Consider the following 14126-nt stretch of genomic DNA (forward strand, 5'->3'; position numbering starts at 1 on the left):
AAGCAATGTTTTATGTTTTTCTTTCCGGTAGGCTGTTTTTTCCAAATAAGATTTATTTTAATACAAATGATTTCTATTTATCCAAAGGTAGGAGACAGAGTAGAAGACATTTAGTATGGTAGAGCAAGGGAAAAAATTACAAATCCCAGCTGTACCATATTCTATATGCAGTTGGCATAAGGATTCTCAGAGTTCTCTTCTAACTCCCAGATTCTTTGATAACCTGAATGTATCCCAAGAATACCAAATACAATATTTATCTGAGCATAGGTCAGCCTCAATATAGACCACATTCCTAAAAGGAAATTTCTATGAAAGGAACCTATGTATATACATAGATGTGCATAAAATACATCTATATGCCTACATGTATAAATATGTTTGTATGTGTACATATGTGGATATGTGCATGTGTATACACATATACACATATATCGTGTCCTTATCTTCATCCAATGCAAAAAGCACTTTTTAAAACTTGATTAAAAACTTGTTTGTGTCTAGTTTGCAGCTATGATCCCATGATTCAATTGAGATTTCTAATCACATAATTCTATTAGAGTTGATATAAGAACTTCATATATAAAGAAATACTTATATTTACATATGCATATACATATATACTTTCCAAATACATGTATATATTTTATTTTATTATTTATTTTATTTATCATATAATTTATTATAATAAAACAATGACATAATATAAAATAAATTACTAAATATGATTTATTAATTATATTATTAACATTCTACATTAATATAGTTAGATTAATACATTTCTGTATAAAGAAAATACTTATTAAAATGTTTCTTTCCATGAAAATAAAGCCTTATTTATTTTCATCATCCTAGCTTTCCTGATCTTCCTCAGTTTTTTTTTTTCTTTTGTACTAAAAGAGTAATTGTAGGTAATATTCTGGTTTTATCCAAGTCAGATTTTGAGGAAAACAAAACAAAACTATGGTCTCTATTTAGACCAATATGATAAATGGTATTCTCCCAAGTCACTGTATATTTGTGTTTATGAGAACCAGGAATTGCCTTCGGCAAAATTATGAAGTAGGTGAAATCCCCTTCACTCCTCAAGTGTTTTTAGGTTGCCTGGGGCCTTGCCTTGTAGAAGAAGAAAACCAATCTGGAAGATGAATTTGCTTTAAGTTGCTAGACTTAGTGTTTTATCCTCTCTTGGGAAAATTTGCATTTAAAAAAAAGGAAGAATTGAAGAAGATAATGCTTAACCAAAAAGAAATGAATCAATAAAATTGAAATTTTCAAGCTTTAGTAATCAACTGAGAGAAGTATTTTTGTGTAGGAGGCTGTTTCAGTGAACCACAAAGTTCAAAAAATAGACAATTCTCTATTCAAGGAGGTATAAAGCTGACAATGGAAAACTTCTTCTTGCCCTCCTAATGTAGAGTGAGTAAATTGCCATCCCAAACACTGAAAAGCCAGTATGATGCAGTGGAAGGAGTAGTGGATATAGAATATGGGGCCACAGTTTGGAACCACACTCTGCCACTTACTACCTTTGTAACATTGGGAAAGTAATTTATTATTGGCCTCAGTTTTTTCATTCCTAATATAAAGAGATTATATTAGATGAGCTCCTAGTTTTCTTCCAACTCTAAATCTCTTATCAAAAGGGTCTATGATAATAATAGTACTTAACTTGTGGGGTTGTTGTAAAGATGAAATAAGATAATATTCATAAAGCACTTAGCACATTGTTTGGCATGATGATATAAATGTTATTTCCCTTCCCTTCTCCACGAATAGGATAAATAACCCAAGCAACTTAAAAAAATATGCCCCTTTGTTGTGATTGTCTGAACCAATTTTCTTTTCTGAATTATATCGTTCATAGTTACTAGTCGATCCCTTCCTATCACCCTTCTTAGGAGATATACTATGATCCAGTAATCTTGGAAATTGGAGAAAAACTAAAATTCTGCCTGTGATTCTTCTTCATGAGTTACTTCTGTATTACTGCTTCCTCATTTTCCCATTTGTCAGTTTGAAGATACAGTTTCTAACATTTCACAGGAAGTCTGGGGCTAGTTAGTACTGAGTGTGAGTTTGTGGCTCCTTTTAGATTCTTGAAAATAGATTTGAATTGCTATTTTGATTCTAGGTTAGTATTATTTGGCAACACTGATCCTTCATAACCTTATTCTTTCTCTGTATCCCCAAGTTTCCATCTGTTTACCTCTACTTCTGTCTATCTTTGTTGCTATATTTCTTCATCTCTCTATCCCTGAGTCTGTTTCTGTTTCGTTCTGTCTCTTTCTGTTTTTTTCTTTCTCTTTCTGTCTCTCTCTTCTTGTTTCATATCTGAGCTTCTTCTATATTATATATTGCTCCCCAGCCAAGTAGAATAACCCTAAAATTATTACAAAAGTTTAGAATAATGTGAAATCTCAGTCTCTGGTCTCTGAAGAGATTATCTCTGTTCCCTGGATCATGATTAAGTATTTTTTTCTGTTAAAAAAAACTTTTTTTAGTGTTTACTTGGACAGATAAAATGGAAAGGTCTTGATCAACTTAAATGGAAAAAAAAACACATTAGATTAATCCACAGTTAGTAAAATGGATGTACTTGGTAGGGTCCACAATGTCATCCTCTTCTAATAATAGAGCTATTTTCCACATGAGAGGGACATCCGTTGTCAGGAAACATTGTAGTGGTCTGGTTTCTTGTAGATGGTACTGGGTGAGAACTTATTTTGCTCTGCGTTCCCTGGAAAGCTGATCTTAGAAGAGTAGGAGGACAATATTCAGCTGACTTAAAAAACCAGAGGATTAGTAAGTCCTATTGCTTTCAGTTTACTTTTTGGTTTGACAATGAGATATGCTTATGTTCTTGAAAGATGACCTCTATTGGCAAACATGATCAAGCAAGCCTTCCCTATCACCAACCATGGAGAATAAGAATGTTTTAGTCATGTAAATTGTAATATAATCAATATTAGGGACCCTTCCTCTAAGTGAAAATTAACAGATACCAAACAGAAAAGAGCTGACTTCCTTTGCAAATGCCTCTATAATGAAGGGACTGCTTAGGTAGAATGAATATAAAATGTTTATGAGCTTTCTGGCCATTTTCATAATATACATGGAGCAAGATATGACAGTTCTGAAAATATCACCGTTATCAGAATCCTTAAATCATCTAAGTGTGTTGAATATTTTGGGACTATGTCATAAGCTGGGATCATGTGGGGAAGATACCCCCAAGTATTACTTCTAGGAATTTAAAGTTATAGTTTTTCTTCTTTTTCTGATAATACTTTAGTTTTATCCTAGTCCAGCCTATGTGTATAGGATACCTACCAACACCCTGCCAAGACCCATGACTGTGAACTTTGTTTAGTAATAGAACCTTGATCTCTTATACTCCTAAGCCTTTGTTTGAGACAAAATTCTGGATGGGTCTCCTCTTCCCTATGGGTTGTTTCTTTTGTTTTGTTTTGTTTTGTTTTTTTTCGGTTTATTTTGCTTGATGATTTGATTCAGTGATACTTTGTTGTTACTGTTGTTGAATTGTTTAGTCATGTCTAATTCTTTGTCACTCCATGGATTATCTCATGTCAATATTGTCTATGGGGTTTTCTTGGCAGACACTAGAGTAATTTTCCTTTTCCTTCTCTAGTGGATTAAAGCAAACAGAAGCTAAGTGGCTTGACCAGGATAAGAGTATGAGGCTGAATTGGAACATAGAATTTCCTAACTCAAGTCCAGTGCTCTATATACTTAGCCACCTAGCTCGTTCTCGGGTGATATGACCTTGCAGTAAATCCTAGTCCAATAAACTCTGCCAAAGCAGTAGTTAAGGCTTGAGCTCCCCTTTATGGCCATTCTTACTCTCTCTGCAGGACCCATTCATTTGGCTAAGTAGCCTGGTGAATACTCTACATGAGATAATTTAGACAAAAAATGCCAAGCTTGTGGTTAGACTGTGTTTACTGAGAAAAACCAGCATTCTCTCTTTGGTTCCCATAGATGTTAATAAGATGAATGCCAGGAAATTGAGGACAGGAACATTGCTTTGGATCTCCGATGGAAGGGGCAGATTGAGAACAATATATTTCTCTGGCATACTGCGTTCCTGCAGAAGTATTAGGAAATCTCTGAAAATCTCTTTAGCATCCAAAGTTGGAGCATTGTGTTGACTGAAGGTCTTAGAAACACCTATCATTTCCTTATTCTTCAGGCATTAAAACTAGCTGGGATTACACAGAAATAGTGGGAAGGATCAGATGGGAGTCATGAATTAGTTGTTCTAAAAGATAAAATAATATGATATGTACTTGTCAATCAGAAGTTCCTGTGTATGACTTTGAATATGAAATCCAGGTATAACTTACATTAGAAATGGAATACTATAAGGGACATATATAAAAATTATTTGCCTCCTGCCCCAGGCCAATGCTAATTGATAATTATAGGAACAGACCTATTTTGATGCTTCAAGGATTCATAATATCATAGGGATAATAGATCTAGAATTAAAAGATATCTCAGCAACCATCTAGTCTAACCTCCTGCATATATACAGGAGTAAACTTAGTTCCAGTGAGGTTAAATGACTTGTTTAAGGTCATACAGCTACTAAACATCAGAAGTGGCAACAGAATCCAGATTCTTTGACTCTAGCCCCAGTGCAACTTCCCAGGTACCAAGCTGAGGACACAGCTGGTGGATCATGTTTATTGCTCTCATGTTAGATAGTCATTCTTTGGAGTAAAGCAGATGTTGTACTACTGTGCCTTTGTTCTTGGATTTGATCATTTTGCCATCTGCTCTGACTGAAAGATAAATTGTTGTTAGGTAGGGATATTACTCAGAGGTGAGTATAATACCCAGGAACATCTCCCCAAAGCATTTAGATTATGGAAGCATCCCACTGTCCACTTGGCTATAGTCCATCAATGACTACTCCTGCAGTTGTTTCTCTCTACTTTTTATACAGCAGGGCTTCTTGCCCTGAAGTCAGGAAGACTGATCTGGCCTCTGACACTAGCTCCATCACCTTGGGCAAATCATTTAACCATGCTTGCTTCAGTTTCCTCATCTGTAAAAGAGCTGCAGAAGGAACTGGCAAACAAATCCAGTATTTTTGTCAAGAAAATACCAACTGGGGCCAAAAAGAGTCAGACATGACTCAAATGACTAAAGAACAAAATTTTATTTTATGCATTTAAAATATTATTCTGATAAGGGGTTATATAGGCTTCACCATCTTGCCAAAGAGTCCATGACACAAAAAGACTTAAGAACCCCTGATTATGGAGAAACTTATCTCATTAACACAGATAGCCATCGCCATTTAGAGCTTGATATCTTCTCATTATCCTCTATTAACACCATTTAGTTCTGGGGAGCTCCTAGAAGATGGCAAGGGCTGTTATTTTTCATGTTTATATCCACAGTGCCTTATGTCACAGAGATACATGATTAGTAAATGTTTGCTAAATTGATTCGGATTGGATTTAAGATCTGTATTTAGTAGCCTTGCCCAAGGATGTACTCTGTGGTAGTCTCATTTAGTCATCTGACCACAGTGATGCTGATAACCCCAGGTAAGAGTTCATTTTAAGCAGCCATCGAAATCAGCACTGACACATATGCTTAGAATGGAAAAATCAAATCAGGACTGTCAGATAAGGGGTATAAAAAAAGAGAGGCACAAAGTCAAAATATATTCAGTCATTCCATTCTAATGCATCTTGTTTGATTTTCATAGAAATAAGTGTTTATGAGGAGAATTGAAAGAGTTCCGAACCCATGCTTTAAATTATCTGGCATAGATACTATAGCAGTGCCAACTTTTCAGGTCCAATTATTTTAGAAATGATAACAATATCATCCTGCATATGCAATTATGATGCTCTTTGATCCTTCTTTGAGTGGGTATTTGCTGTAAACTTTGCATACATGTTTTGAAAAAGGGGTGGACATGCTCATATCTCCCACCCCTATCCCCCAGGAAATGCAGCCTAACTTGTACATTAGCATTTAGTCAAATAATGCTTCTAAGCCTTCTCCACATATGTCTAAAACACATCTATGTTTTAAAATTTGGGCCATTAGAAGAAAATGGGGATAACTAGCACCCCAAATCTGGGGAAGCAGTGAGAATGCATTGGATTGAGAGTGACCTTGAATGACAGCTAATATTGGATCTGCCACTAAATATCTGTGTAAACCTTCATTTAGTAAATCATTTTACTTTTCTGACTTTCAGTTTACTCATCTCTGACATGTGGCATTTGGATTAAACAATCCTTAAAATGGCTTTCAGTTTCTTTGTCTGTACTCTAATGAAAAGTTTATTTGGGAATTGAATTTCACCAAATCAGCAAACACACATTAGGTGCCTACCACAAAGAAAAGAAAAAAATAATCTCTACCTGAAAATAATCTACATCCCAATGAAGAAGATATATCATTCAATTTAAAATTCCATGTATACAGTTCTAAATATAATCCATTTCTACAAAATAAACTCCCTCCCCTGATATAGTAGAAAAGTTAGATAATGCTTCTATATAAATGCTTTTGTTTAAAGTCTATGTAAATCAGGTAAATACAGGAAATAGCAGAAAGAAAATAAACTATTGGAAATATTGCCTTCTTTTTACGTTTTCATGTTACCTTATTTTCTTTTTTTTATATAAATTATGTCTTTCATGTTTGCAGTTCATTCTCTGGAGAGACCATTCATGATTCATTCTTCAAGTATTAAATCCATAGCTGTGTATGATGTTGCCTTGGTTCTATACATTTTGTTATATGTTTTCCCATGTGGTTCTTTCCAAGCATTTTTTTTAATTAGCTTGCTCATCATTTTTTATGCAATAGTAGTATTCTATCACAATCATTAATCACAATTTTTTTAGCCATTCCCCATTTGATGGGTATTCCCTCAATTTACAGTTCTTTGCTACTCCAAGGAGAGCCACTATAAATATTTTTGAACATATTTTTCCCTGTTCTCCTTGGGAAATAGACCCAGCAACATTATTGCTAGGGCACAGGGTATACACAGTTTTATAAATCTCTGGATGTAATTCTAAGTTACTCTCAAAAATGGTTGTATCAGTTCACAGCTCCACCAATAACGTATTAGTGTCCTCATTTTCCACATCCCCTCCAACATTTGTCATTTTACCCTTCTTTCATTTTAACTAGTATGATGAGTAGGAGATGATATATCAGAATTTTTTGGATTTGCTTTTCTCTTATCAATAGTGATTTTTTCCATGTACCTATTTATGCCTTTCATTACTTCATCTGAAAATTATCTGTTCATATTTTTTGCCCATTCACCAATTGAGAGATGACTCTTATTATTATAAATTTGGCAAAGTTCTCTATATGTTTTAGATATGAGACTTCTATCTGATAAGCTAGCTATAATTTTTTTCACATTCTGCTTTCCTCGTAGTCTTGGCAACATTTGTTTTATTTGTATAAAAACTTTTCAATTTAATGTACTCAAAATTATCCATTTTACATTTCACAATCCATCTCTTGTTGACATAAATTCTTCTATCTAAAAATCTGACAGGTAGTATGATCCCTGTTTCAACTTATGATATCTCCTTTTATGTCTAGATTATGTATATATTTTGATCTTGGAGAATGATGTAAGATATTGGTCTATACCTCATTTCTGCCAAACTACCTTCCAGTTGTTCCAACAGTTTTTACAAAATAGTGATTTCTTTTCTCCAACCTCGATCTATGCTTTTCTAAAATACAAATCTTTTACTATTATTTCTTGTTATATGAATAGCCTGGCCCATTGATTGAGCTACCTTTTTACTTCTTAGCTAGTAGTTTTGATAACTACTGCTGAAACTATTAGATCTCTTTCCTTCATCTCTTTTCAATGATTCTTTTGCTATTCTTGATCTTTTGTTCTTCCAAATGAATTTTGTTATTTTTCTAGCTGAATAAAAAATTTTTTTTGGTAATTTAATTGGGATGGTATTGAGTAAGTACATTAGCTTAGGCAGTATTGTCATTTTAATTATATTGGCTCTGCCCATGCATTAACAAATAATATTTTTCCAGTTATTTAGATCTTTTATTTGTGTAAAATATATTTTATAATTTGTGTAAAATATTATATTTGTGTAAAATATATTTTATAATTATGTTCTTGTAATTCCTGGGTTTGTTCTGATGAGTATACGCCCAGGTATTTTATTCTATCTATGGTTATTACAAAATGGAGTATCTCTTAGTATTTTTTCTTTCAGGAACTTGTTAATAATAAATAAAAATGGTTATGACTTACATAGGTTTATTTTATATCCTACTATTTTGATAAAATTATTGATAGTTTCAACTAATGTTTTAGCTGAATCTCTAGGATTTTCCAAATATACCATCACATTATTTGCAAAAAGAGAGTGTTTTATTACGCTTTGCCCATTATTATTCCATTAATCTCTTTCTACTGTTATTGCTACTTTCAAAGTTTCCAATACTATGTTAAATAATATTGGTGATAATGTGCATCTTTGTTTCCCTCCTAATCTTATTGGGAAGGCTTCTAGCTTATCTTCACTAAAAATAATACTTGCTGATGCTTTTAGGTATATTCTTTCTATCATTTTAAGAAAAGATCCACTTATATCTATACTTTTCAATGTTTTTAATAGGAACATATATTGTATTTTGTCAAAGACTTTTTCTGTATCTATTGATATAATCATGTGGTTTTTAATTTTGTTGATAGTTTTCCTTATATTTAGTCATCCCTGCATTCTTGATATTAATCTTTTTTTGTCACAATGTATAATCTTTGTGATATTTTGTTGCAGTCCCCTAGCTAGTATTTTATGATTTTTGCATCTATGTTCATTGATGAAACTGGTCTACAATTTTCATTCTCTATTTTTGCTCTTCCTGATTTAAGTATCGGCTCCATATTTGTTTTGTAAAAGGAGTTTGTTAAAACTCCTTGTTATTTTTAAAAAATTCATTAGTTTTTGAATTGGTTGATTTCTAAATGTTTGGTAGAATTCACTTGTAAGTCCTGCTGCATTTTTTCTTAGAAAGTCCATTTATGCTGTATTGAATTTCTGTTTCTAAAATACATTTATTTAAATATTGTTCCTACTCTGAGAGTCTAGGCAGTTTTTTTTTTCTAGTTTAGTTTTTTTCAGTTCATGAGTCAAAATATAGTTGTGGTAGAATTCCTTGACTTGTTTTTCTGCTTGTGATGATGGATTTTAATTTGATCTATTATTACTGGTCATCTTGCAAGCAATGGCATGAATTGGAAGGTGAGGGTCAAGGAAATTTACAGTGCAGATCTTTTAGATTATGTTGACTTTATAGGCATAAATAGGAATGGCCTTCAGTTACCCAAAGCTAACTTTGGAATAACAACTGTTTCTAATATCTACACTGGAAACATTCATTCATTCTGTGATCTTATGGGTAAAGGCCAAGTTGGCACAAATCTACAATTGGTAGCCTTCAATGGTTTATGCTAAGGAAGGTGCCAGGTAGCAGTTTTCGTCTTGCCTCCTTCCCTGCTGACTTGATATATGTGACTGTTCAAAAGGCTTTCATTTCCCAACAGTCTACTGTAAGCTTCAAAAGACCATTAAAATATTCCTGGACATTAAAAAAGTAAACTCGTTCTTTTAAAAATATTTTAACATTAAAAAATTGAGTTACAAAGATAGAGTCTTTTAAAAAGTTGTTTTAAAATTGAAAAATATTTACTTTTTCATCCTCCTCCTTTCTAATTCCACAATAGGGAAAAAAGTAAAATGCTTGTAACAAACATAGCCAAGCAAAATAAATCCTCACATTTGATATTTCAAAAAATGTATATCTCATTCTGTGTCCTGAGTCCCTCATCTCTATGCCAAAAGATGGATCACTGGTTCCCTGGAGTCATGCTCAGTCATTAAATTGACTAGAGTTAAGACTTTCATAACTGTTTTTCTTGATAATGCTGTTGTTATTATATAATTCTCCTGGACCTGTTAACTTCATGTTTTTAAGCACCTACTATGTGAAAGGCACTGTTCTAGTGTTAATGATTCAAATATAAAAGCTATAGAGTGCTCAGCTGTTTCCTTTTTGTTTCTTTATAATCAAAATCAAGTATCCTGCCTCACACATAGCAGATAATTAATACATTCTGAATGAATGCAGGGATGGATGGTTGAATTACTGAGAAGGATAACAACTTGAAAGGAATTGAGATTTACTATTTTTTCCATTTTTCTTAGAACAAAATATATTAGATGCTATTCATTCAATCTATACTACAACCTCATCTTTTTCATCTTTCAACATTACAAACCTGAGGTATTATTTAGTATTTAAAAAAAATAAACCAGACCTATTTCATAATAGGCATAGGATATTCTGGACTCTGTCCTTTTGTTACACTTATGGATCAGTGCTTTTGAGCTTGAAATGAGTTCCTTAACACCTCTAAACCATTTTGGAAACTCTACTTTTACGTTTGGGGGCAGGTTCTTTTCCAGCTTACATTAGATTTCAGAATTTTCCTGGTCTTTTAAAATATGTGAGTAAGTGTTGAAAAGTAAGTTATCCCATATCATAGAGGGGTTAAAGCAAAATGAATATTCCTAAGAAAGCTCCATAGTGTCCTGTCTTTCTGCCCACTGAGAGGAGGCTGCTGAATGCATTTGTTTGGAATCTCAAAGCCTGGGGACATAACTGAGTCCCAGGAAATTTTTACATAAAGATCTTAGAGAAAAGAAAGGGTCTGACTTGGAGTAGGTCTGAGATGCTTATCTGAAAGTTGATGAGACAAAGGTTAAGTTTTGACTTAGCTAAAATATCTAGAAAACTCCTCTAGTTCCATTTCCCACTCTGCAAAAGTTTGAAAACAATTTGATCTGAAATAGGACTGCAACTGGGTCATCCTTGAATTTTACAACCTACTCATGGCTCCACCATACTATAAGCTATCTTTCCCCAAGAAAATCTCCCTCCATGGTATTGCCCTATTGAGCCTTGACTCCTAGGCATTCCCTCACCTAGAGCCTCAAAGCAAAAGCTTAGTGGTTTATAATTTCAGCGTAGATTTCTTTTTATTTAAAATTTTTATTGATTTAGAAGATTTTTCCATGGTTTCATGATTCATTTTTCTCTCCCTTCCTTCTTCCCTCCTCCCTTATGGAGCTGACAAGCACTTCTACTATGTTATACATGTATCATTGCTCATAACCTATTTCAATATTATTCATGTTCATAATAGTGATCTGTTAAAACCAAAACCCCTAGTCGTATACCCATAGAAACATGTGATAAATCATATGTTTTTCATATGCATTTCTATTCCTATAGTTCTTTCTCTGGTTGTGGATAATGTTTTTTCTCATAATTCACTCTGGAATATCTTGGGTTGCTATTAGTAGCAAAATCTATTACATGTGATTGTGTCACCTTGTTTCAGTTTTTGTATAGAATATTCTCCTCATTCTGCTCATTTCACTCTGTATTAGTTCATGGGGGTTCTGCTAGGTCACATGGAAATCATTCTTTAGGGCACAATAATATTCCATCATCTTAATATACCACAGTTTGTTCAACCATTCCCCAATCAATGGACACCCCCTCATTTTCCAATTTTTTTGCCATGACAAAAAGTGCAGCTATAAATATTTCTATACAAACATTTTTTTAATCTCTTTGAGGTATAAACCAGTAGTGGTATAGCTAGATTCTTTTAAAGCCTTTAGTCATAATTCCAAATTGCCTTCCCAAATGGTTAGATCTATTCACAATTCAACAGCAATGTATTTATTAGTGTCCCAATTTTGCCATATCCCCTAAATTTTTTATTATTTTCCTTTACTGTCATATTGGCCTGTCAACTAGGTGTGAGATGATACCTCAGAGTTGTTTTGATTTGTCTTTATTTAATCAGGAGGGATATAGAACACTATTTTCATGTGCTTATTGATAGTTTTGATTATTTTATCTGAAAACTGCCTATTCATGTCCCTTGACCATTTGTCAATTGGGGAATAGTTTGATTTTTAAAAGTAAACTTGACTCAGTTCCTTTATATTTGGGAAATTAGACCTTTGTCAGAAAGTTTTGTTATAAATTTTGTCCCAGTTTGTTGCTTCCCTTCTAATTTTGCTTGCATTGGTTTTGTACAAAACCTTTTTAATTTAATATAATCAAAATGATTCATTTTACATTTTGTAATGTTCTGTTTCTGGTTTGATCTTAATTTTCTTCCTTTCCCATAGATCTGACAGGTATAGTATTCTATGTTCTCTTAATTTAATTATTATTTCACTCTTAATGTTTAAATCATTTATCCATTTTGAATGTCTTAGTATAGGGTGTGAGATGTTGATTTAAATCTCATTTTTTTCCATCCTGTTTTCCAATTTTCCCTTAAGTTCTTGTCAAATTGTGAGTTCTCTTCCCAAAAGGTGTGATCTTTGGGCTTATTGAACACTAACTTGCTGAGGTTATTTATCCCTAGCCTATTCTATTGATCTAGCCTTCTCTCTCTTAGCCAATGCCATATTGTTTTGATGATCACCACTTTATAGGACAGTTTAAGGTCTGGTACTCATAGACTACTGTACTTCACATTTTTTCATTACTTCCCTTTATATTTTTGATCTTTTATCCTTCTGGATGAACTTTGTTATAAGTTTTTTAAAATTATATAAAAAAAGTTTCTTGGTTGTTTGGTATATAATGGCACTGAATAAGTAGATTAATTTAGGTAGGATTGCAATTTTTATTAAATTAGCTCATCTTATCCATGAGCAATTAATGTTTTTTCCAGTTATTTAGATCTAATTTTAATTATGTGAAATGTAGATGTGTTCATTCCTGTGTTTGTCTTTGCAAATAGATTTCCAAATATTTTATGTTGTCTAGAATGATTTTAAATGGAGTTTCTCTTTCTCATCTCTTACTACTGTATTTTATTGGAAATATATAGAAATGCTGATGTTTCATGTGGGTACATTTTGTACCCTCCAACTTTGCTAAAGTTGTTAATTATTTCTATTAGCTTTTTAGTTGATTTTCTAGGATTATTCAAGTATATCATCATATTGCCTGCAAAGAGTGATAGTTTAGTTTCTCTCTCCCTCTCTCACTCTTTCTTCTCTCTCTCTCTCTCTCTCTCTCTCTCTCTCTCTCTCTCTCTCTCTCTCTCTCTCTCTCTCTCTCTCCCCCTATATTCAAATAATGACCATGGAAATTATGACATTTCTATATAAACATAATATTTTATGGCTGGTAATGATGATTTTGCAGTTGGCTCCTATGCTATTCTAAAACTAGACATGGGAGCTATGAATTTTCCTTTCTTCCCACTTATTGAGGACTTACAGATTTTAAAGTAGACTCTTATAGTTAGATATACAGTTGGCTGTGAAGGGAGAAACTAATGTCTACCTACTAATCTGGCAGGGTACCAATGTCTGCTAAAAGTCAGGAGGAATTGTGCACTTGTTCAAACCATGTTTGAAAATTTTAATTTTTTGAAATATTGCAATCACTTTAATATTTTTAAAGGAGGATACATTTTTGTTGTTTATTTTATTAAGAAAGGCATAGTTTTAATCAAAGTATGGTATGTTTCATTACATTACAAGCAAAATTAGACACCATAGATAGTTTTTTATAAAATGCATGGTAGGATCCAAATTTAGGATTCCCAACAGGTTTTTGTGTCTGAAGGTTTTGTGTCTTCCTCTTTCTCCCAAGTGTATATGTTTCAAAGCAACAATTTACATAAAAGGGCTTTGGTTTTCTTCTTGGCTAAAACTGCTGAGCTTTGATGGGAGAGGGGTGGTTCACTTTCATCCACTAGGAAGAATTATTTAATCTTTCAAAAATTTTCTTGTAAAATATTAATGTGCAAAATATGCATTCAGTGGGGCAAGACTATTATTTTGTTTCTTATTCTTGATAAGTCAACTGTAATTCTTTAGTAATCAACAAGTCCTGGATAGAAATTCATCCTTTAAGAATTAAAAGACTGTTTAATAAATTATGACTCCTAGAAAAGCATAACTCAATAAAGGATTTGTGATTGTTAGTTGTAAAGAAATTGATGATGGAAAAAGTATTATCTT

General features: G+C 32.9%; 1 protein-coding gene across 7 annotated transcripts in view; it reads left to right on the top strand.

Moving 5' to 3' along the window:
* Positions 1 to 14126, top strand: part of SLC8A1 (solute carrier family 8 member A1) — a 504419-nt gene that overhangs the window by 99381 nt on the left and 390912 nt on the right. The gene's annotated exons all lie outside the window — the stretch shown is intronic.

Source organism: Monodelphis domestica, chromosome 1 (genome assembly GCF_027887165.1).
Source record: "Monodelphis domestica isolate mMonDom1 chromosome 1, mMonDom1.pri, whole genome shotgun sequence".
In the NCBI taxonomy this organism is placed as follows: Eukaryota; Metazoa; Chordata; class Mammalia; order Didelphimorphia; family Didelphidae; genus Monodelphis; species Monodelphis domestica.